Raw genomic sequence first — 24,211 nt, forward strand, 5'->3', positions numbered from 1 at the left:
AATATGCGGTACATCGATATCTTATTCATCCTTGTTTTACAACAAATAATGATTTTAAGATAAAACTATAATTACACTTTTGGAAGATTATTTATCCATCTAATAAAGTTGTTTATCATAAAATTCTTTATTTTGGTGTAGACTCCCTATTTTTCAGGTAAGAGTTATATTTATTTCATAAAGTTGTCAAATGTACAACGTCAAATACTGTGCACAAGTTCAAACATTGATGTATATGGTTCAAACTTTATATTTTGTCATTTTTTTACAAAAAAGTTCCTTGTTGGACTATGTTCCTCTAATATTTTGAAAGAAAAAAGATTTTAAGAACCAGTGTCATGTATATACATAATATAAACATACACTTTGTATATTTGTTTCTTTGATAGCTAGTATGTAATTATAATAATCTTATTGTCTTCCTTTGATTGGGCATGATGGATATGGTTTTGGATTGAGTTTTAATGATAGACGTGCCTCGTGCATATATAAAGAAATAATTGAGAAAGACATATTATGTGGGGGGGGTAGTTTGAGAAGTAATCGTACCTCATGAACATAATATGTACATTTTGATGTATAAAAAACTATAGTTGTTTATTTCAGAAGAATTTTGAGAATATTGTAGCAAATCATCCTTTTACAAAATTAAATAACAAAAACATAAAGTATTAACATTGAATGTATTTGATATATCATTTTAAACAAATCGGAAAAATAACTTTTTTGTTTACTTGACCATTTCATAGTTATATCACTTTTAAAATCCACGCTGTGTTTTGTTGTCAGCTGTCGATTTATATACTTCTTCTCCCTTATCAGTGTTTTAAAAGTTGATTGGCTCAAATCAAATTAATTTTTGTTACATTGGTAACAATTATACCTTTTTTAGGTAATCAATCTGTAGTTGGGACCAGTTGGTTAACTACTAACTGGGTTTCGGCTTTTTTCTCTTTCTTTTAAGAACAACAAAGCGAGATAAAATTAATGTCAAAACACTTTTTTGTCGAATTTAGTACATGAAATAAAATTATAAATAATTTAAGATAATTTTTCCTATTATTAGAAATATATTAATATTTTAATTAATTTTATAATTTTTAACATTTTTAACTGTACATAGAGATATGTTAACAGGAGAGAATTGTATTTACACATAGGGCGTGATGGCTTATATCAGCTAAAATATCATCCAACGAAGGAAAGGTCAAGTACATTACAAACAGTTATGCTTATGATGGAATAGGAGGAGTAAAAAAATACAAACCTATTCCATCTAATAAAATTAATTATAAATGTGTTTGTTCCTACAGATTTATATACATATGTATTAGAGTGACCCTTAAAAATCAATGATTGACTTTTACTTATCTCACCCTTCCATGTTGTTCCCTTAATAATAAAACTTCATTGCGCAAAATATTTTTGACCTTAAATAACACTGCATCATGGCCTCAATTATTAATATTTTTCCTATATTGAAAAGTTAGCCGGAAAATAATTGAATATCTCCAATTTTTGTAATAACAAAGTTATGTACAAGACAAACTTTATCTGTAATCATAAATAAGTTTAATTACAATACCTTAACTGCTTTGGTAGTTTCAATATTCAATCCTTATTTACAGATTAATTAGATTATTTATTTTCTATCAAATTACTTTATCTACAAAACAAACCATTATTTAATGTACTATTCTCCTCTCGGTAGTGGATAAATTTCAATTTATTATACGTTTCAATTGTGTTGAAAAATAAAAGCATACGCAAATGTTGGGAAATTTACCATTTTAGTCAAAAGTAAAAGAGCCACGGGCCACTTCTGAAGGTCGCTATAGTGTTACAACTTGCGGCACATGAATTTACTTTGAACTATAAACCGATTGAGAGTGTAAAAGAGTGAAAATAACTACATAGATTTTTTAAGTACACTGCAAGAGCCACCCTATTATGTATGTATGATATGTCAGTAAAACACTCCCTTCTAAGGCTAACACTGACATGATGATAAAACATAGGTACATTTAGAATTAGAAATGAAATACATATAATATATATTATAAGTATTTACATTTTGTAAAATCCAATTATGAAAACTCCTATAAATTATCACAATAGAAGAAGAAGCTCTCTCAAACATATACAATAACTCATACTATGCTGATAATCATAAATTAAACATTTTTTGATAGATATACATAAATGAGGTATAGGAAGACGTTAATACAGATTGGTTATGCAGGACAGACTAAAATGTGTTATTTGGATTTTATGTCCATACTTTATAAAGCAAAATAATTCAAATACTTAAACTTAACATATAGATTATGTAATTGCTTTTCAAATACTCTAAAGACTTTTCACTTAGCCTCAAGTGGGATGCTAATAGAAGCATATTAGAGAAATGTTTTAAAAAACGACAAATGATTCGCGTCTTTCTTTGAAAAAGTGTATCCAATGATTATTTTTTGGATTGGACATTAATTGAACATACATACAATATTAAATACGAGTACAATGTACATATATTTGGGTTAATTATAAATTGTGCACAGCAGGAGTAATTAATCCATTGTGCACCTACAAGAGCTTCCAATGTGTTTCTCCTATTCTCTCTGACCTGTACAAGTTGTAAATTGTACTATCAAATTGTTCGAGTTGTAAATTGTACAATCAAACTGTACGAGTTGTAATATGTAAGTGATATAACACCATATTTAATTACAACATCAGTTATTTTAATTACCAAATATTATTTCATGCTATCATTTCATTTCTATCTATTAAAATTACTTATTTATTACGTGTAACATATTACTACGGTGCCACAACCCCCCTCCCATCCTCTGCTTATGGAACATCGGAGTATCCAAAAATGTGATATTTCAGGATATGCTATGACTAACTTAAAAAACTTTCATACAAATTTTGAGGGCCCCTTTCAAAAAATGAAACTAATTTCTTACGCAATTCGATAAAAAAATAATTTAAGAAGGGTCCTTCAATTCTTTCAGGAAAAATTAAAAGGCTCCTATTTTATTTTCTAAAAAAGGTCATCTTAGGTTAGAGCCGGAAAAAATGGGATGTCAGTCGGAAAAAACGTGTATTTGAACTGTACAATGTATATTACTTATCAATTATTAATTCTTATTTAAAAAGTTAAATACTAAACCATTAATATAATGAGCATTTAAACACTATTATTGCATTATCTTCATCAGCAGTATTGTAAATTATCTACTTAAAATGCTTCATTTCATTTTTTGTCTGAATCTTGTAAATTTGTAATTTATACAAATTATAAGCTGTACACAACATATAGGCAATATACTCGTAGCTATAATTTGGAACATAATGAGATAAAAATATAATTCTTATGAAATGTTGTTTTGTATGCCTCTCCTACAAATTGTTGCATAGAATGTATGTTTGCGCTAGTATGCATAGTATCTCTAGCATTTAAAAGAGGGGAGAAAAAAATAATTGGAAAAGTTTTATTCATATGTGTATATTGTATCCATCGCATTTTTTATTTTTATGATGTTATCATCTTTGTTTTAAAAACAAAGTCCTTTACATATGTATGTATATCTAGCATATATTTACATAGAGTATGATCATGTGAACACTATGCAAATTCAAACAAACTGAATAAGAAGAAAAGTAATTCAGATTGGATTAAAAGAATCTCAAAGACAAATTAGTCCATCTTTGTCTTTTCTGTAGTTCTTTAATTGATGATTCTGTATTGTTTGTAAATATGTGAGAAATTCCTAGTTGATTAACTTACTTCATAAACTTAAATGACCTGTTATTAAATTGATTTTGTTCGCTACTTATGCGCTTCACACTATAATTTGTGGGATGGGATAAGAGACCCAGGAGGATTTACTATAGTCTAAAACCTTCATTTGATATGTTTTACTTCCGACATTTCCTTTCAAATAGAATCGATTTGATCTTTTTTCTATAACTGATCTAAAATTTGTATAATCGTTAAGTACAATTTGTGACGTTTTTGAATGGTTTATCAAAATAATGTATTATTAAGGTAATTATATTCAAAATACAAATGTATTCCAGGCTCACATTTGAGAAAAGTAATCCCAACTTGTTTTTGTGTTGACGGACCGCATATAATACAAAGTATATACACTACACACATTGTACTCCTAAGGAAATTCCTGATTTCCTTTATCTTGTTTGTTGCTAGAAGTGAGTGAGAGGATCGAATGAACAGATATGAGAGGAGAGAAAATAAAAGATATAAGAAATACATAAGGAGTACGTACATACACATCTTATTAGTATTTCTTGATATATTATGTATGTACCTGATGGTAGCAGCATAAGTAGAGTGGTTCATTACCTAATACAACATGTACGTAGTAGTACTCCCTGATGAGAAGGTACTCTTCTTTGTTACATATTCTATAGTTTTAGACCATGATTGAGAGATAATTATTATATATGAGAAAAAAATCAGATAAAAATAAGAAACAATGGGGGGATTATTTCATCTATGTATCTTAAGTAACCATTCCCAAAGTTTTATTTTTGCAAGTAGAAACGTATTTTTTAGAGACTCTAAGGAAAGAGGTGACAATAATATTAATGAATATTATGAAGAATGGGATTTTTGTAGGAAAATATTACAGTTATAATATCCTCACAGCTAAAGGTCCATCTCCAGTCATTTTTTTGATCTAGGCTTTAAAACAAATACTTTTTTTTAATGTATACTCAAGAGGATTTTGAGATTTTGTACATCCCTAGTCGTATTGATATATTTTTCCAAAGGAAGATGTTGCTTTTTATTATACCCATACAGATGACGTTACTTTATCATTTTTTTGTTTTTTTCCCCTTCTCAGAATTAACCTTGCTAATTCAGTAAAAAACCTGAATTCATGAAGGCTGTGTAGTTAGTTATTGTCTATGGAGTAATATTCAACGCTCCTAGCGGACAAAAACTAGTGTGGTTACGACCACTACATTATACAAATATTTATCAACGTGGTCTTCATTTTGCCACTTTGGTTAATAGTTTTGGTGTGACTGAGTGAACATATTTTTTGGATACTCGTGTTTTTGTTTCATAATTATTTCAAGCGTCTTGTCCCCTCTTTCTTGAGAATCTCTTTACATAGGTGGACTACAATAATATGTAGTCTAGAAAGAAGGAAGCTTACCTATAAGTGATAAAAAAAGAAACAATAAATAAATAAATATAAAAGTAGGTACTTGATTAGTACATGCATAATACACACTACAAATTAGGCTAGAAATATACACACAACATATTTCTACCCATTTTCACACATAATAATCCTAATAATAATTTTATTATTATCTTTATACTAAAAATATATATATTTATAAGTTGTATGTATAATATACATACATACAACATAATATATAATCCTTAAATTGTATTAACATTTATAAACATGTATACATATAAAAAGCATGTTAAGTAAGGAGAATAATACTTACATACTCGTACTAGGAGCATATAACACCAAGTAACAAGAACGCCACTTACTTATATTTATGAGGAACATTACTGCTTACACAATACATACTTTAACTCTCTTTCTCTTATACAAGCATAGATATAACAAGTGCTAAAATATCTTTAAGGATTTAATGAGTTTTAAAAAAATTACGAAGAAAAAAAGATGAAGGTTATATGTATATTGTACAGGTAAGTACAATTTATGTACATAATATCTATGTATGCATAATATTTATTCATATGACGTCATTATAGGTATGTATTAGTGTTGAGAATCAATCCACGATCGAAAGTTTACCTCACTAACACAAAAATATATAATGTCTTTTTTTGTGAGCTGTCGATGTATCTGCTTCCTTTCTGGGAATCGAAGCAAGGTACTTCTAATTTGATCATCGATCTCCAGAGATTCTCATATTCAGTTTTCTCATGGCTTGAATTAGAATTAGCCCCGTTTAAGCTTTGAAAAATTACCAAAAGTAGTTGGGAAGAATTGCCTAACTACATACTCATTTTAGGCCTTTTTTTGGTTTATTATTGAAGGAAAGGTTGTGTAATACAGTAAAGGAAACGATGTGATATAGACTGATATTTTGGGTCGCAATCTTGAAACGATTTGGTCCCCATAATGATTTATGAGTTGTATAAATATGATTTATCCAACACATTTAACTTCATATGACGGCATATTAATAAATTTAACAATTTTAAGACACTTCTGACATAATCAACAATTCATCTAAAGAGTCGGTGTAGGTCGAATTTTAAATGAGACCGAAACCGGCAAAAATTCTTTAAAGAACCGAATTAGTTGGGTCCACTAAAAATCGTAACTGCCTAAAACTGGTCTAAGATCTTCAGACCAAACCCCAACAATAGTACTAGGGTATGTACGCATAAAATAACAAGGCTTTCTATTTAACAACAGTTGGCATTTTTTTTTTTTTTTAAATATTATTTTCTATAATTTTTTTAGAAAGACTCATAAATATTTCCATCACACTTTAGTTGAAGCGTATCACTTTAATGCACATAGTATCTGTAAGGATATAAATAAATACATACATAGGTATATTCTTTTTCTTAAATATTATGAACATATAAAATCAGATATCTACAAACCTAGTCTGTAGCCTCATGGACCTTGTAGCAATGTAATTAGGGAAGGGGGGGTTCCCTCTCGTCACTTTTGATAATATTCGTATCTTCCTTTTTTCATTCTTCACGGGGCCATACTTTTGAAAAGCAGGAGATTAATAAGAATATACAATAATATACATAGATAGGTGTTTATGTTTACTGTTTATATTCTACCGATAGGAATTATTTTACGGACGACTTTTTTTATGTAAATACGTATTAGTAGTGTATCAAACTGATATTTTGGACGAGACGTGCACAGAAATAAATTTATTTTTAAATTGTGGACCAATTATTTTGGTGTACAATCTTAAGGACCAATTTTTTCCTCCATTCATGAAATACTTGAAATAAATTTATGATATAATTTTAGCGATGTTTACAATTTGGAAAAACACATAACGTAATCAACAATTCATCAATAAAGCCCAAAAAAAGGACAAAAATCAATTCGTAATAATAAGCCAACTCTTCCCAACTATACAAGTGTTATTCAATAATTGTTGGCAACTGTTACAGCTTAAAAAAAGGCTCATTCGAATTCAACTAATCAACGTTCCAAATACTGATAAGCAAAAAAGAAGCAGAAACATCGAGAGTTGACAAAAAAAAATATGGTGTAATTGTTTGTGTTAGCAAAGTAACTGCGATGTATATTGAGTCCGAACTTTTTTAAAGGACTGAATTATAACAGTCTCTGACCAGTCTAGAATTTTAAGATCGAGTCCTAACACTAGTATATTTACTACGTATAATATAATCAGGAATGGGTTCATAAATATTGGAAAGTAAATTATCTACAAATACATAATATGTATATTATTCATTCCTACTTAACACTCTTGTCTTTACATTTCTAAAAAAGGTAGACAATATTATATGATATAGAAAGAAAATAAAAGACAAAATAAGAAAAAATATCAGTAGAGTAAAAAAATTTTATTCAGTGCGAAAAAAAGTGATGATTCCCTGGAGATTTCTAGGTTATTTGTAAATGTATAAAATACATATATATGTATGTAGATAAACTAAAAGTCTTTAGAGATATTCCACTCTCTCCCTTTTTCTTTATTTTAAATATACGAGTACATACATACATATACATATGCAGTAGAGGTCTTTTTTTTTCTCAATCTATACAATTATCAAAATATTTACGAAAAAACTTGACCTGAAGGGATTAAAATATGTACTTATAATGCTGAAGAGCACTTTTCACCCTGACCTATGTACACTGTACATATATATCTATATTTTTCTTTTAGTGCTTCTACAGAATAAAGATAATGATGCATTTGGATTATCCTCTTCATGGCTAACGCTAGGGTTGAATCAGCCCAGAATATGATACTTTAAATGTGTACCGTCTCTTGATCCTTAAAAAACCTCATCCCATATTTCAAAATGAGTGCTTGTATCAGTTTCTCAATTGAAGAAAAAAGATCATTCAACAAAATAGAATACAAGACTAATAATTGATTCAAATTTGTAAGTGGGATATTTGGTTTTATGTATATATGAAGTAAAAAAAAAAAAGGATTTTCTACTTTTCTTGATTTTTGTTCAAAATCGTTTTTACGTTGACGCACCAAAAATGAATTATCATGTACAATAATTTATGGACTATTCAAATATAATTAATTTAAGTAATTATCATTCTAAGTTATAAGCGTTGGATTTTAATAAGGTAAATTGATGATGACGTCACGGGTGCATATATTATGTTATGATGTCATTTATGGAGATTATTCAAAGTGAAATTTTTTGCGTCGGACTCCAACGTATCTTCACGATTTAGGACCGGACCTGATGGCACTTAATTTTTTGGGGTTTCTTACAACCAAATATGTCTATGTCAAATATATACTATATATTGACTGGATTCGAATAGTATATTCACTTGGGATATATCGGTTCCAAAAATTTTGACGTCCCATACAGTCTACCCTAAATTTTAAGGATGCTATTGTGTGAATTGGTAGAACCTTCCCTCTCAAACTCATAAAAAAGTAATCCATGGTATTCATATAGGGAGAGTTAGAGAGCCAGGTAATGGGGTTGTCAAAATGACACCTCCTCGCATTGAAATAAGTTTTAGGTCTTGCGAGCCTTGTGAGAGGGGGCATAGTCTTATTGAAACAGGAACCCGACACCATTAGCCTCAAATTTCAACCAAAGTATCACTTGGTCAGAAAGGAGTTCACTGTAACTGTTGGCACCTACCTTCTCCTTCGGCTCAAAGGAAGATGAGGAGTATGACAATGCCGTTGCTCCCAATGACCCCAAGGGTAATGATGCTGGCATGAAACTTGATTTTAAAGACTTGAGGGAGATTAGGTCTCACTGTGGTCAATCATCTATCGTTCTGGAGGTTGTGGTAGCTTTCGACAGTCCATTGTTTCCCATCCGAATGAAGGATGATCGTTTAGCAATTTTCTTCCGTGGTCACCCGGGTGGCCTTCATTTTGTATTTAAGGATATGTCTTTTGTAGAGGGAGTATGACTTCATCCTCAGATCCGTATTTATGGCCCTGTATATCTACCAATAAGGTCATCAGAAAATAATCTATCATTTTTAAAAGTCTTATTTGGACTTTAATTAGGCCCAAATACAGAATAATAGCAAGATTAATTCCAATGTTAAAATAAGATACACGTTTAGCTTTTTGTCCATTAGCAACCTCGACTGATAAAAAGGAAAGGAAGTTTTTGAAGAAAAAAAACATTTGGTGGATAGTTTTCTGTATTTTTCTTATTGTCAGCTGTTAATTACATATTAAGGGCGGATTTATTATTTAGTTATCATCAACGAAAAAAACACCGATACAATGGACATGACTGCTTGCAATTGCCATATTAAGGACCGATACAACCCTAATATTCACATAAGGGAGAGGAAACAGAAAAAGGGTGAAAAACAAACAAACTTATCTTCCTCACTCCTTCATTTGTGTCTCCTTATAATTCAATGTATATAGTACATACATTGTATATATAATGATGGAAAGAAAGAAAGAAAGAAAGAGGAAAACTTGATTTGGTCAGAATAAATAGATGAAACTCTCTTTCTCTTCTCTTTTTTTCTTTGAGATACAACCAACATATATCTAACAATGAAACGTCATTTACACCATCAACAAAACTTGCATCAAAAGGAAAAAATATCAACAACATGCAAAGATCCAGCAGCAATTCAGAAGAGTCAACATCACCTTCCACTTTTGTATTATTTTTTTCAACTATTCCCCAATGTATGTAGTAGTAGGACACAAAAGGAATTTGAATGTACATTGTATGCATAATACATAGAACGGTCTCTGGTTCTATAAACACTTTAGAAAGTAGAGGGATGTGATTACAAATGGTTGTAGTATGTACAAATGTTATTAAGTAGATCTATGAATAAATACATACATACATACGTACAACCCTACTATTGTGGTGAAATTTTGGAACTATAATTTGATACACAAAAAATAAATTTGATGAAGAAAATCACATACATACATAACACCTCTTTTGTTACTTCCTTCAAGAAAAGAAAAGACAAGAAACCATTAACCATCATTGTATGAAATAAATACATTTGTATAAATTTAAATACTATCATCGTTCTTTCAACAATAAGAAGAGACAGGAGGGGAAAAAATAAATCTGATTAAAATATTAAATATTTAACATAATATATAAAACCATTTATATTTTCCATAAATAATAATAATTCATTAAATAGGTGGAAAAACATATTATTATTTTTTTTAAATGTCAACTCCAGAGTGAGATAACAAATAAAAGTAAATAAATGATGATAGTGTGGAAAGAAAGTTGGTTATACTTGCATAATAAATTGATATTTTGCCTTCTATATCATACATATATGGTATGTGAACATAAAAACAATCTTTAACAAAAATCAAGGAATGAGAAATCCTTATTTATAATTAAATTCATATACTTATACATAAAACACTTTATTTCCTAACATATTTGGGACAATAATATACTATATATTCAAGTTTCAGGGATGAGTTAAGATACCCAAGAAATATAGCTTTTGTTATTTGATTAATAAAGAAACTTATATTTGTCCCAATATGACCTTTCAAATAAAATCCGTCAATTTCTCATTCTTTTATTATGACGATCAATATTGGCTACTTTCATTACAATTTGCGGTACGCCCGAAGGGTTAATTAGAATAATTTGTTTATTGAAATTGGCGATGATTCGTGCCAGAATACAAATGTAATCCATACTCAATTTTAAGAAAAAAAATTCTAGCTTTCTTAAGTGTTGACAGACCTCATATGAAAGAACAAGTCATAATTTATGCATGCATATCATTTTATAAATCGCAATTTCTTCGTATTAAAAGGTTTTATTTAATTAAATACCAACCATTTTCATCATCATATAGTACTTGATGCTATTATTTAACATTGATCTATTAAAACTATTTATTTATTACGTATTTACGAGCAATATAAATGTGACAATTTGAACTTTTTGAACTAATTACTTTTCAATTAGTAATTGTCAATAAAAAAATCATAAAGCGACCATCCAAGGAATATTCAATTATTGCAATAATCTTAACTCAAGTATTGTCAATTCTATATTTAAGATTATTCATCTTATTCTAGGGTTGCAACTTGAAAAAATGGCTTATACAAAGATGATTTGTCTCAACTTTGGATTAAATATATTTATATTTTTTATCAAACTAATTACCTTACATATATGTTTTATAAATAATTCTGATTAATCCTTCGAAGGCGCCGCAAATAGCTCGTAAAAGTTGCACAAAATTTCAGGTACAATTAAAGAAAAAGTAAATGAATAGATTATTTTAGATTCCATATATATTAAAGGCCATGTCAGAGCCAAATTAAGTCTCAAAAATCAAATATAAGACTTTTAAATACAAAGCTAACATTCAACTCATCCCAGAAATGTAAATGTCAAGTCCATAATTGACCGCAATATAGAATGGTGCTCATTTTCTGGATTTTGATTTTTTAGATTGTTTTTGTGTTAGCGCACAAATTATATAGAGCTGTATTGTCTTAATAAATATTAGACTTGGATGAATGAAATTTTGTTGCTACATAGTGATAAGACCAACAAGTATCGGGTTATTTCTTTATTTTATATTTATTTATTCATTCCAATGAGTGTTTTTAGTTTTATTTATTTTACATAAAAATATATTAATACATATACACCTAACATGAAAACAGGTGCAGGTTTTTCTATGGTCCATATTCTTTATCTGATCTAATTATTATTATTATTTAAAAGACGTCTTTCCTTCGGACCAGGATATTTTAGGAAAACCCTACGGGAAAAAGAGCACATTATTTTTCTTTTTTGAAAGAACAAAAACTATTTATATATTGTTAGAGGAGTTCGTATTGAGATACAAGAACGTAGTTCTAATATGAATTATTATAAGTACTTCTACAGGTAAATGTGGAATATATATTTATAACCATCCATTTCAAACATGTGGTTTTTGAAGAGTTACATACACAAACTCCTTCTATATTGTGCTGTGGCATTCAAAATGAAAGCAATATGAACAAAAATCTGCTCCCTATATAATATTTTTTATTGAGATTATGCACCTTCCGATCAATTATGAACATACCATTCAAATCTCAGAATGGGTCGAGATATCCATGAATGTTATTATTTCATTAATATATGTAGCACGTCAACACTAAAGTAAACTAGAATGATTTTTCTCAAAATTAAGTGTGGATTATTACGTTTGTATTCTTCAACGAATAAAGGATTATTATTCAACTTTATGGGATGAATTAAGGATCCTAATAATTAGCTATAGTTTAGCAATAGTTATTTGATTAATAAAGAAACTTATTTTGGTCTCAATATGGCACTTTTCAAATATAAATTTATCATTTAATTGTGAGGATCGATTTTGACTACCTTAAGTGTAATTTGCGACATACCCAAATGATTAATAATAATATATTTGCTGATTGAAATTGACAATGATTAGTCCAAGAATACAAATAGACTCAATTTTTGGAAAATACTCTTGTGTTGACGGACCACCACATATGTAGTATAAATATTGGAAGGAGAAATGATAACTTATAAACTATGTATATAATAAAAATGTATTTAATTCAAAATATCTTATTTCCTCTCTTCATTCAAACGGTTGAGCAGATGAAACATTTTCAAAGAGAGAAAGATATATAAAAACATGATATTTCCTTTATGTAATATGCACCGATATCAACCATCAATATATCAAAGGCTCTCAATTCACGTCATACCCATAATAAGTATAATAATAATAATCATGAAAGGAGATAAATTGGGAAATGGTGGTGACTAGTGACCAATTCCTAATTGAATAACAGTCCTTATTCAATTCAATGTTGTAAGTAGTAGTAGTAGTAGTTTATACTTAATTTTTATATCAATAAATATCCTTCATTACATTAATAACAATGATACCCCCCCCCCTTAATCTATATCCCCCTGCTTCGTTTCATTTAATATATATTCAATAAACGATTAATTTTTTATCAGTGAATATTATTGGATCCAATACGACAACGACATAATATTTAGTCTTATTATTCTTATAATAATAAGAATAATATATATTATTACATCCTCAATATATATATATATATATATAACCCGTAAAAAGTATGGCAATAATAATAGTAATACTATTTATTTCCTTTCCAAGTGTTGCTTTTCACAACATAACATTTTTATCGTTTTTCTTTCCCTCTCCAAAATCATCATTTCACATCAGGGGAAAAAACTCAAGAAGATTATTTTAAATCATGATGAGGGAGAGTCGTAACAGCAGCAGCAGCAGCACCCACCCCCTTCTATTTCATCATCTATAGCCACTCTGACTGTAGCAAAAGATATTGTATACATATATATATATATGTACATTTAGAAGTTGTTGTTTTGATTTGGACATCTGTTTAAACAAACTATAAATGTATCTAATGATTATCATAGACGGGGTTATTAGGAATTGCCTCGATGCATCTACATCTGCTTCTGATATATAATCTAATATTTGGCCGGCTATTGTTTAATATGAACTATGTATGTATGAAGTAAGTAAAAGAAAGGAAGAAAAAACGAAAACACAATAACGAGACTACAGCATCTGACCTTTTGTTTTTGTTCATAACCATAAAATTTTATTTATGTATATTAGACATAATGATCATTTCTGATGTATTTTCTGTTATTGTAGTATCCTCTTAAATAATGAACAGAGGACTTGTTTACAGGAAAGTGTTCACCACTTTAACAAGGGCCACTACCCTACAGACAAATAAATAATTATTTCCCACTAATTTGATAATCCAATGTTATCTACCAACGAGGAGTGCATGAGAAATAAGTACATACAATAAAAATAATTCAACGTACATACTTAGATTAACTACATGTTAAAAATTATATGAGGTACGTCAGCATAAAAACAATCTCGAACAAAAATCCAGAAAAGGAGAAAATACCTCATATAACCACCTTACAAAATATTTTTCTGATACATTTGAGTTAATTATAGGATTATTATTTAAATTTGTGGGATGAGTTAAAAGAACCAAGAATTTTAGCGATAGTTAAAAACCATAATTTGATTAGAATATATTTGTATTCGTCCCAATATGGCCTTTCAAATAAAATGCATCAATTTATAACTTTTTTATTGCGATAATCTATTTTGCCTACTTTTAGGGGGACATCCAATGGATTAATAAGAACAATTTGCTCATAGAAATTAACGATTTTTCGTAGAAGAATACAAATGTAATCCACACTCAGTTTTAGAGCCATTCTAGCTTGCTTTTGTCTTGACGGACCATATCAGTAGTTATAAAGTATCTACTTTTTAACTAAGTAACAAAGGATACTCCTAGTACCTACTCTTTAATATGTATAAACATAAATATATATATTTTTGTAAATTAAAATGTGAATAATAATAGGATGAAGAAAATAATATTTTGTTAAGGAACAAAAAAAAGAGGTATAATATGAAAAAACTTATTCTACATTTATATATATAAATAAATGAAATTAATTAAGAGATTCTTTTATACGTGTATAAATATATACGCTTATATACATAAACTTAAGAATAAGTTTAAAAAAATGAATATTCTCATCATTTAGTAGTAAATACCTACATCCTCTTTTTTAGAATGCCAATTTTCTTTTCATTTATTTATTAGATATTAAAAATACTTAAAAACAATAAGAGCAATTGAAATATATACATTGACCAATGATTCCCAACCGGGACCCTGTGAGAGATAATATATTTATATAAAAATCAAATTTTGCCACAATGTCTGTTGAGTACTCATTTTTGAGTATGCACTTAATATCGCAGAACTACTAGATCTAAGAAATAACAGTGCGTAATATTAAAAAAGAAAAGAGAAGGGGAGTACATATCTATATTTATGGTTATAAATCCTTAGCATTTTTGAGCGTAACAGTATTTTCTTGTTTGCAACCTGAACAGTCTTTTATATTTTATCAAACTCATTCTTCTTTCATTCTTGAGGGGAGAACTTCTAAGTACAAATCTACGTGTGTGTGTACTGTTGAATGATGAAGAGTAACGCTGATGAGTAATAATTGCAAGTCCTTGTTGGACTCAGAGTGGAATTGAGGATCCAAAACGGAGTAATTTCTACCTTGCCTTCCTGATATAGAGATTAAAATTAGTGCTTATTTCCATAACCTCAGAGCTGCTTGGTAATATTTTAATCAAACGTCATGACAGCTAAGACACTCCAACATTCTTGAAATTATCGTTGTTACCATGTTCATTTTTGTTTTACGATTTACAACCCTATCCATATTAATAGAGCAATGTGTCTCTCTTTTACTCCCACTAGTAAATAATAAATAAAACATTTGTTTGGACACATTTTTCAAAGACCTATTTGAAATAAAAAAATACTCAATTCGTAGTGATGAAAAGGTTGGGAATCACTGACATAGACAATCTGTTCACAAATACCTATTATACCTTGTAGATTGATTCGGAGACTCACTCACTCAATAACAACAACAACGGCAACCAAGAGTCACAATTCATAATGAGAATAATAATTATTTATTTACTTTTCTTTCATCGGATACACTAAACAGGAGAAGCAAAAAAAAAAAAAACATAAAAAACAACGCAGGTTGGTTCCCAAAAAGAAAGAAAACAAACCATCCTCTCATCCATCAAATGCAAAATCTTTTTTTTTTTTCTCTCTCCTTTCTGTAACAAAATGAAGAAAATATCCTATTCAACAATGGGTTTTTTTTTCTATATAAATATATATTATGAGGGGAAAAGTATTTATCCCTTAAAAAAACCATTTTGAGAGCAATAATAATAATATATATTTGATATTTACCCAAAATACAACCACTAATAATACAAATATGATTATTTATTCCATTTTTATTGGAGAAGCATAAATTATTTTTATTATTCGTAGTAGTACTACTACCACTCGCACAGCTCAACTTTTTCCCTTCTCAAGAGACCAACCATACCAATAAATGGAATATCATTTAACATACATACAATAAAAAGGAATTTGGATACATAATATATAATTTGATTGTTATAGAATTGGTTTCCCTACTTTCATATAAGCAACTATTTAATATATATGTGATATGTCAACATAAAAACAATCTTGAAGAAAAATCTAGAAAAGGAGAAAATCCTATTTTTTTTTTAAACTTCATAAATGCATACTATCGAATATTTCATAGACATATCTGAGTCAATTATAGGCTTATTATTCAAATTTCTGGGATGAGTTCAGATACCCAAGAATTTTAGCAATAGTTAAGAACCTTTATTTGGTTTAAAGAGACATATAATAACCCCGATATGACATTTCAAAGAAATCTATTAATTTATCATTCTTTTATTTTGACATAAGTATCAGTTTTGGCTACTTTACGTATAATTTGTGACACACTCAAAGGATTAATAAGAACCATTTTACATTATAAAAGTTAATGAAAATTCCTCAAAGAATACATGTAATCTACACTTAATTTGAGAAAAATCATTCCATCTTGTTTTCATGTTGACGGGCCATAGTTATGTGTATATAACATGCAAAATTGACGACAAATTCATCATGGAATATTATCGATTGCAAATCCGGTTATAAAGTCACAAAGAGGAGGCCATCTCTTATGCAAGAACAATAATAAATAATCATATTTATATCATGTATTAGTAGTAACTAGAAAATGATATGCAAAGCGTATACATCTATTTTTGCCCCTTCTTCCCCTAAGATCCTTATATGGAAAATAGACGGTTCGCCATGAATAATATGTAAATACTATGATAAATTGACAAATTCTCCATGCGTTTGTATACATATACATTAAGATGAAAAGTGTCCGCTAATATCATATTTTGTAAATCACATGAGAAATTAATTGCTCATGATATTTAAAAAAAATAAAAATACTCAATATATAGAAAAGCGCCGATATATATAAGAGTATCAGTCATATTTGATTTATAAATGAAAGGAACAATAAAAATATTGCACTCATTAATAAAAGTATGAAATAAATCTATACACATATTAATCAGCTAATATACATATATCCTCATACATATTTCTTAGTCATTATTAGTCTTCATAACATAAATCTGACGCATCAACATAAAAGCAGGCTGGCATAAAAAAGAAAAATTGAGAACAAAGGATTGTACTTTTTCAAGGAACTTTTCTTCATAAGAATGGATCAAATGATTTTTTACAGGCCTTATATCAGCAAAATATTATTTGTTAGTATGTGATTATTATAACTAAGGCTTTGAGCTTCTTTATGATGCTTCTCATTTAAAATTTAAGCCTTAGAAGTAGGCCTTGAATCAATTTCCATGTTTATTGAATATTGAATTTTGGTAACATGTAATAAAGATTTGAAATCCGCGGCTTCCACCCAACGAAAAGAAAATGTAAGTATAATTTAAATTGTATTATTTAACACAGGGTCACCAAACTACGGCCCGCGGGACAGATCTGCCCCTCCACGTCAGTTCATCTGGCCCGCCGACGGTGCTTGAATATGCATTATTAAACGCCTTACATTTACTATTGTTATAGTATATTTTAAGCGTATTATCTTTGAAATAACTATAGAATATCATTTTTGTTCTATCCATTCCAAGAAATATATATTCGGAGCACATGTACTACCAACATGAGCTTCATTCATCTTCTCCATCTCCGTTTGGGTATTTCCCAATTATGTATCTTAACCGTTCTTTCATTTTCAGATCCCGTTTCCTTCACACTTCATTATGGCTACTAAAATAGTGAAAAGTGGACGTAGAAACAAAGGACTAGAAAGCTAGTAGCGTAATATATAGAAAAAGTGTAGCAGGTTTGAAAAAGTACAATCTTCGTCGACACAATGAAGCAAAACATCTACCAAAAGTTTTCTGGAACGTTACACGATGAGAATTATGAGTACATGAAATTTAGTTTAGAAACTCTAAGAAACTTATTCACGAGAAAATTTGCTGAAAATGAATAATTATTATGTGACCCGAGCCCGTCATTCTTTTATTTATCAGGCCCACAGTAAAAATAAATTTGGTGACCCCTGATTTAACTTACTTATGGATTTTCACGAAAACAATTCCAGTTTGATTTTATGTAGACGCATTACAGATAGCGTAGGTGTATGTTATGTACAAGTTTTAACTTATTTAAACAAATTGTATAATAATCTATAGATGGTTAGAATATCAATGATTTAAAATATACTTTTTGAACGCAAATTACTAATAGACAAGTTTTGGTTGTAGATTATACATAAAGTTCAAATACCCACACTCATATTATTTCTAAATATAAAATAAATACATAGTAAATTTAACTGATCAAAATTTAACGATAGCATCAACAATTATTATTTAGTGATTAAAATAATCGATATTTGTAATTGATTTGTCACTTTTACAATCTGATTTTATAAGTTACAACTTGTGCAGAATATAATATATGTAGTTATATATTATATATGCTTGCACCATTTGCATTTTTTACTGACTAAGACTTCCATATTGTCTAATTTAATTAGAGCATCAGAAATATTAATTAGCAACAATCCGTTGATACTATCCTTTCATTTTGATCTATTGGAATTACTTATTTATGATATAGTTACATGTTATTATCTAATGCGCTACAGAATTCTTATCAAAAGTTATTTTCATACAAAATAATTACATTATAATATATTGGCTATCAATGAAATTATAAATTATCACATTTTCATCATCAAAATTATTTCATTTAAATTTACATTTTCTGTTTGTAATTTGTACAATCTGTTTATACAAGTTACAACTTGTACAAAACTCATATCGTCTTTTCCGGAATTAAAGTAGCTTTTTTATTTTTAAATTGTATGTGAAGTTATAATGGTTACTGTACATCATTCTCACAAGGTTTTATAGCCGTTTAATCAATTATGGTAACCGTATAACGCATTTTAGAACATACGAACAACTCTTAATTGAAAACAAATTGTTGTGTTTCCTATTTTCGAATAGGCAATAGTTATAATCGTTACACCATGCAACATTCAAATAAAAAGGCTTACACTGCAGCATTCAAACTTAATTGTGATAAAGTATGCCTTACGAAATGTTAATCAACCAACAAGAAGAAGATTTGTAATAAGCAATAAGCTTGCAACAGATTAAGTTTGCGGAGTTAATATTTAGTTATTCTGAAGATGAAGAATTTAATGGTTTTGAAACATTTAATTATTTTAATGTTCTTTCTTTATATAAATTATAAATATATTTGTTGATGAAAAAATTCCCTCTTTGTATATTCCCTATTTGTTGCAACTTATAGTCCGGATGGAAATTATTTTTTTGATAGGTAGAGTAAATGCTCTTGAAGCGAATAAATAAATATAAATAGCATAAAAATACACATATTATAAAAAACTACTAATGATTACTTTATTTATATCTCAAAGTTGAACAATACTTTTTATAATGATGCCATTATAAAAAATAAAAGGAATTCAAAGTTATATATTGCAGATTATAATGTCTACTTATGGATTCAAAATAACAAAACCCTTTTGAAAAAATAACAAAGTAAGCCAAAATTGAAGATAATTTTGAGACAGAGCTATTATAATTACTTTTAATGAGCCATGGCTTCAAAAAAAAAAGTCGTTAAATTCAAGACCAAAAAAGCTTCAGTCATATAAAAATGTGGTCTCTAGGTACGGAACACATACATATATATTCTCTTGTGCAATAATTATAAGGTAATTAAATACAGAGATATAGAGTAAGTAAGGGGGAAATATTTTACACATATATTCATTTATAACATATGCATAATAAAAGCATTAAAAAATGAGATTTCCGTTGGAATTGAAATTGAAATAATAAAAATGTAATCAAGTATGTTGCAACTAGTGTTGTGGTTCGGTCTGAAAATCCTGAAACGATTTGAGGCCGTTTTGATATTTGGTAGACCAAACTAATTTGGTATTTAATAGAAGTTCGGTATGAATAATTTCCATAGGAAAATTTGGACTAGATACACGGCATTGCCTTTATTGGATCACGGAACCTTTCTTCCGAAAAGTAACAAAATATGCACAAAATCAGTAGGTGGTCAAACAATTCTTGGTAAATTCTACAGAATCATTATTAAAAAAATAATGGGAATTGTTACAGGACCTGAACAAAAACTATTCTGATTTCACCAAACAACGTTTAGAACGCCGATGAAGATATAAGATCAGATACATCGACAAGCAACTATATTCTTTGTCAGCGAGTTAACGCCGTGAGATGATTCCAAAGAAAAAATGTTCTTGATCGGCCTCATTCAAAATTCGGTACATTGATTGTGACAGAAAAAAATTGGAGAACGATTAGATAACGAATAAATTTCGATCTACGTTCTACGAAATGTCGGTCCAAATTCGCATAGAAAAAATTATAAAATGCCGAACAGAAGTATGTCTTATATTGAGTCTCAACATTATAGTGTTGTAACATACACAAAAATGAGGGTAAAACAATGAGAGAGAGAGAAAAGTCAGATTTTTTAAGAATAAAGAGATAGAATCCATGTACTCCGGCATTAGTGATTAAAATGAAGACGAATTATTTGAATTAGTAATTAGGTACTTGTTACATTAACATACAAAGACAGGAAATCCTCGAATGTGAACTACTTCTACCAACATATCTTTTCCATGAAGTTTATATGAATACATATAACACATACGCAGAGTGAAAAACCACACGGAAATTTATGAAAAGGGATACTAGCACACCAATTAAGACAAACCTTCCACTTAAAAACACACATATATGTGGCCCATTTAGACAAAAGCATGTTGGAATGATTTTCTCAAAATTGAATGCGGATTACATTTGTATTCTTTGACGAAATGTCTTTAATTTCTATGAACAAAATCTCTTCAATAAGGTTCTAAGCTATAGCTATAATTCTTGTGTATCTTCACTCATCCTACAAATTCGAGTAATAAGTCTATAATTGACTCAAATTTGTCTACAACCTATTGTGCTATATATTTATATGTAGTGTGTTAACATAAAAACAATCTTGCACTAAATTAAAAAATCCCAATTTGTTCTTCTCATTGATATATACATACAGCCCAATATTTCATGGACATTTGAGTCAATTATTCCAGGCTTTGTATTCAAAATTATGGAATGAGTTAAGATACCTAAGAATGTTAGCCATAGTTTAAAGCAATTATTTGATTAATAAAGAAACAGAGAATTAAACCTTAATATGTTCTTTCATACATAAAATCCATCATTTTTTAAAATTCTTTTAGTGTAAATATCAATTTCGACTCCTTCAAATACAGTTTGCAGCATACCCAAAGGGTTAATAACAATATTTTGTTCTAGACATGGACGATAATTCGTCGTTGAAGAATAGAAACATAATTTACACTCAAATTTGAGAAAAAACGTCCAAGCTTGCTGTTGTGTTGACGCACCACATTTATCAGTAGAACTAATAATATAGAAAAAACAGAGTTTAAGAAGTGAACATTCAAATCCTCAAATTTACAACACCACAATCAAGTTAAAATAATCCCTTACCTATAGTGAATCTCATCCTTCCTTGGTAATAATGGAATATTAATATATATATATATAATATACACTATAAATAATTCACGTCGTGGTTAATATAATTTCACAAATTTTTAATTGTATTCTTGTATTAATAAATATAAATTTAATCATAATTCGGTGTGGCAACCAAAAGGCGCTGTACAACATCAACTGAACTCGTTTTTTTTTTTAAAGAAAAATAAAAGAGAAGAAGGAGCGTGCGGTTTATTTTGTAAAATAACGGGCGGGCGTGGCTTGGCTCGCCTAACTTGCGCTCTCTTTTCTTTTAAACTTTGGAGTCCCTTCTCTTTCTTTCTACTTTTTCTTCTTTTCTTCTTTTCTTCTTGTTATTTCTTCTTTTTGGATCATAATTTTTTAATTTATGTACATTAATCCTTCATCTGATAAATAATTAATTAATATATACCACAATATTTTTTTAAATAGAACTTCCTTATAGAAAAAAAACCCACATTGATAAAGTCAGAGTTCTTTTTATAAACATAATCAAGAATGCCTCTCCTCCGAGGATGTTGCAAAGAGAAGAAGCTCCCGGTACAATAATATTTTTATATAATGAGTACCACTATCACCACCTGCAACTCCTTTCTTTTTTGGCGCTTTTTATATGTAGTATTTCAAAAAACAGGCTTATAGAAATGGGCAATTTTTATATTTATATATATTTATTTGTTTTTACCGTTAATTTGGAGGCACGAACAACAGCAAAATCAAAAGTTTACCCTTCATTTATATTTTGTAAATATTTATTTTTTGATGTTATTAAAACCATGTTAAGTCTTTAATATTAATACATAGGTAGGGTTGTGGTAATCGTGTTTTTCGCAAGCGCGCTCGCAAATACAACTTCAACTATCTGGTTCTTCTGTTTTCTTTTGGACGTAAACAAACCTTTATTCATAAATCATAAGTCCTACTTGATAGCCGATGAGTAATTTCGAACTTACTTATAACGATATATCAATTATGATTTTTTTAATATTACAACTTATCTGAAAGGTTACTACATATAAAAGCTTCCCTTCACCAAAATATAGCTTTACTTGGTGCAATTTAATCAAAATAATATTATCAAGAAAATGTCTAAATATTAGAAATAATTTATTGTATGATACCAATATTATTAAATATTAATATTCATAATAACTTCGAATATCAGTATACAAGGTCTAATCATCGTTAGACCTGAGATACAAGTATATAACATAGGTAAGGATGAGTATTTCGTAGAGCGCGAGAAAAAAAGCGGGAGCGATACTTATGGTACTAGTCAATTAATACCCTTAGTAACATCAACTATCTGTTATATAATTTTAGTGTTCAAAATTGATTACTGCAGTAAAGAAGAGAACTTTCAACATTTAAAATAACATAAGTGCTGGGAAAATATTATAAAAAGTAAATTTATAGTTATAAAGTACCAGCGAGAGTACCTGGCATTGATCAGAGTGATGGGCCGTAGATGAACTCAGCTTTAGTAACATAGATATATTATACTTTTAGATTCAGAATGAGTCATCTATAGACCAACAGACAAACTTTTTTTTTTAATTATTTTATTATACATTTAAAAAAAATAATTATCTCAAAGTAGGCGGAAAATCATAATTCAGAGATGTTAACACAACTACAATCCATTTAAGTGTCCTTTTTTTTTTGACGAATTAATGTATGATTGTTACGAGAAAATGTTAAAAATTTGCACTTTTTCAAATCTTATTTTAAAGAAACAATTACATAACAACACTAGGATCAGATGAACTTTTTATGTAATGTAATACTTAAATTTATTTAGATGGACTGGGATGAAATATTTATGAAATCTATTTCTCTAAAAAAAACCTTATCTTCTGATCTCTTCTAATAAAAAATACTAAATGGTTATAATAACTATAAAATAGTTTGTGGAAAAATGTAAACTTGTATTTAGGGAACAAATACAATAGAAAACCTTCAAAAAATGTTTAATGGTCTTGAGGAACATCCCAGAAAATGATTTGCCTGACATATAGCAAGCTTTATATAAGTAGGGGGACGTATTCTAGTCTATGAGCTAGAGTATTGTACGACGATTTCATAGCTATATGCCAGCGTTATTTAGCCGTTAGTGACTTTTAATTATACCCTTTTTTTCCGTAATTCAATTTTTCATATATGTTAAGTAGTTTTCTTCTCAGCATTTGAAACCTTTTATTAGTTTATTTGCTTTTTGCTCAGTGTTTTAATGCTATCAGGTAGATATCAATTAATTATTTTTCAAAAGTTCTGCATACTTTAGCTAGCTATATGCTAGCGTTCAGTATTGAAATGTTTAT

At 28.7% G+C, this 24,211-nt stretch overlaps 1 protein-coding gene across 5 annotated transcripts in view; it reads right to left on the reverse strand.

Moving 5' to 3' along the window:
* The window catches only part of LOC121117249 (teneurin-m), a 95,032-nt gene extending 72,983 nt beyond the window's left edge, over window positions 1-22,049 (reverse strand). For 4 of the 5 annotated variants that reach the window (XM_071888354.1, XM_071888351.1, XM_071888355.1 and 1 more), the window contains exon 1: window positions 21,861-22,048. The gene's annotated coding sequence lies outside the window, so the exon portion shown is untranslated. Of the gene's footprint in view, window positions 1-21,860 lie in introns of all 5 variants that reach the window. The other variant, XM_040711619.2, reaches the window with a different exon arrangement.
* Window positions 22,050-24,211: the final 2,162 nt, after the last annotated feature.

The sequence above is a fragment of the Lepeophtheirus salmonis genome, chromosome 5, assembly GCF_016086655.4.
Source record: "Lepeophtheirus salmonis chromosome 5, UVic_Lsal_1.4, whole genome shotgun sequence".
Lineage (NCBI taxonomy): Eukaryota > Metazoa > Arthropoda > Copepoda > Siphonostomatoida > Caligidae > Lepeophtheirus > Lepeophtheirus salmonis.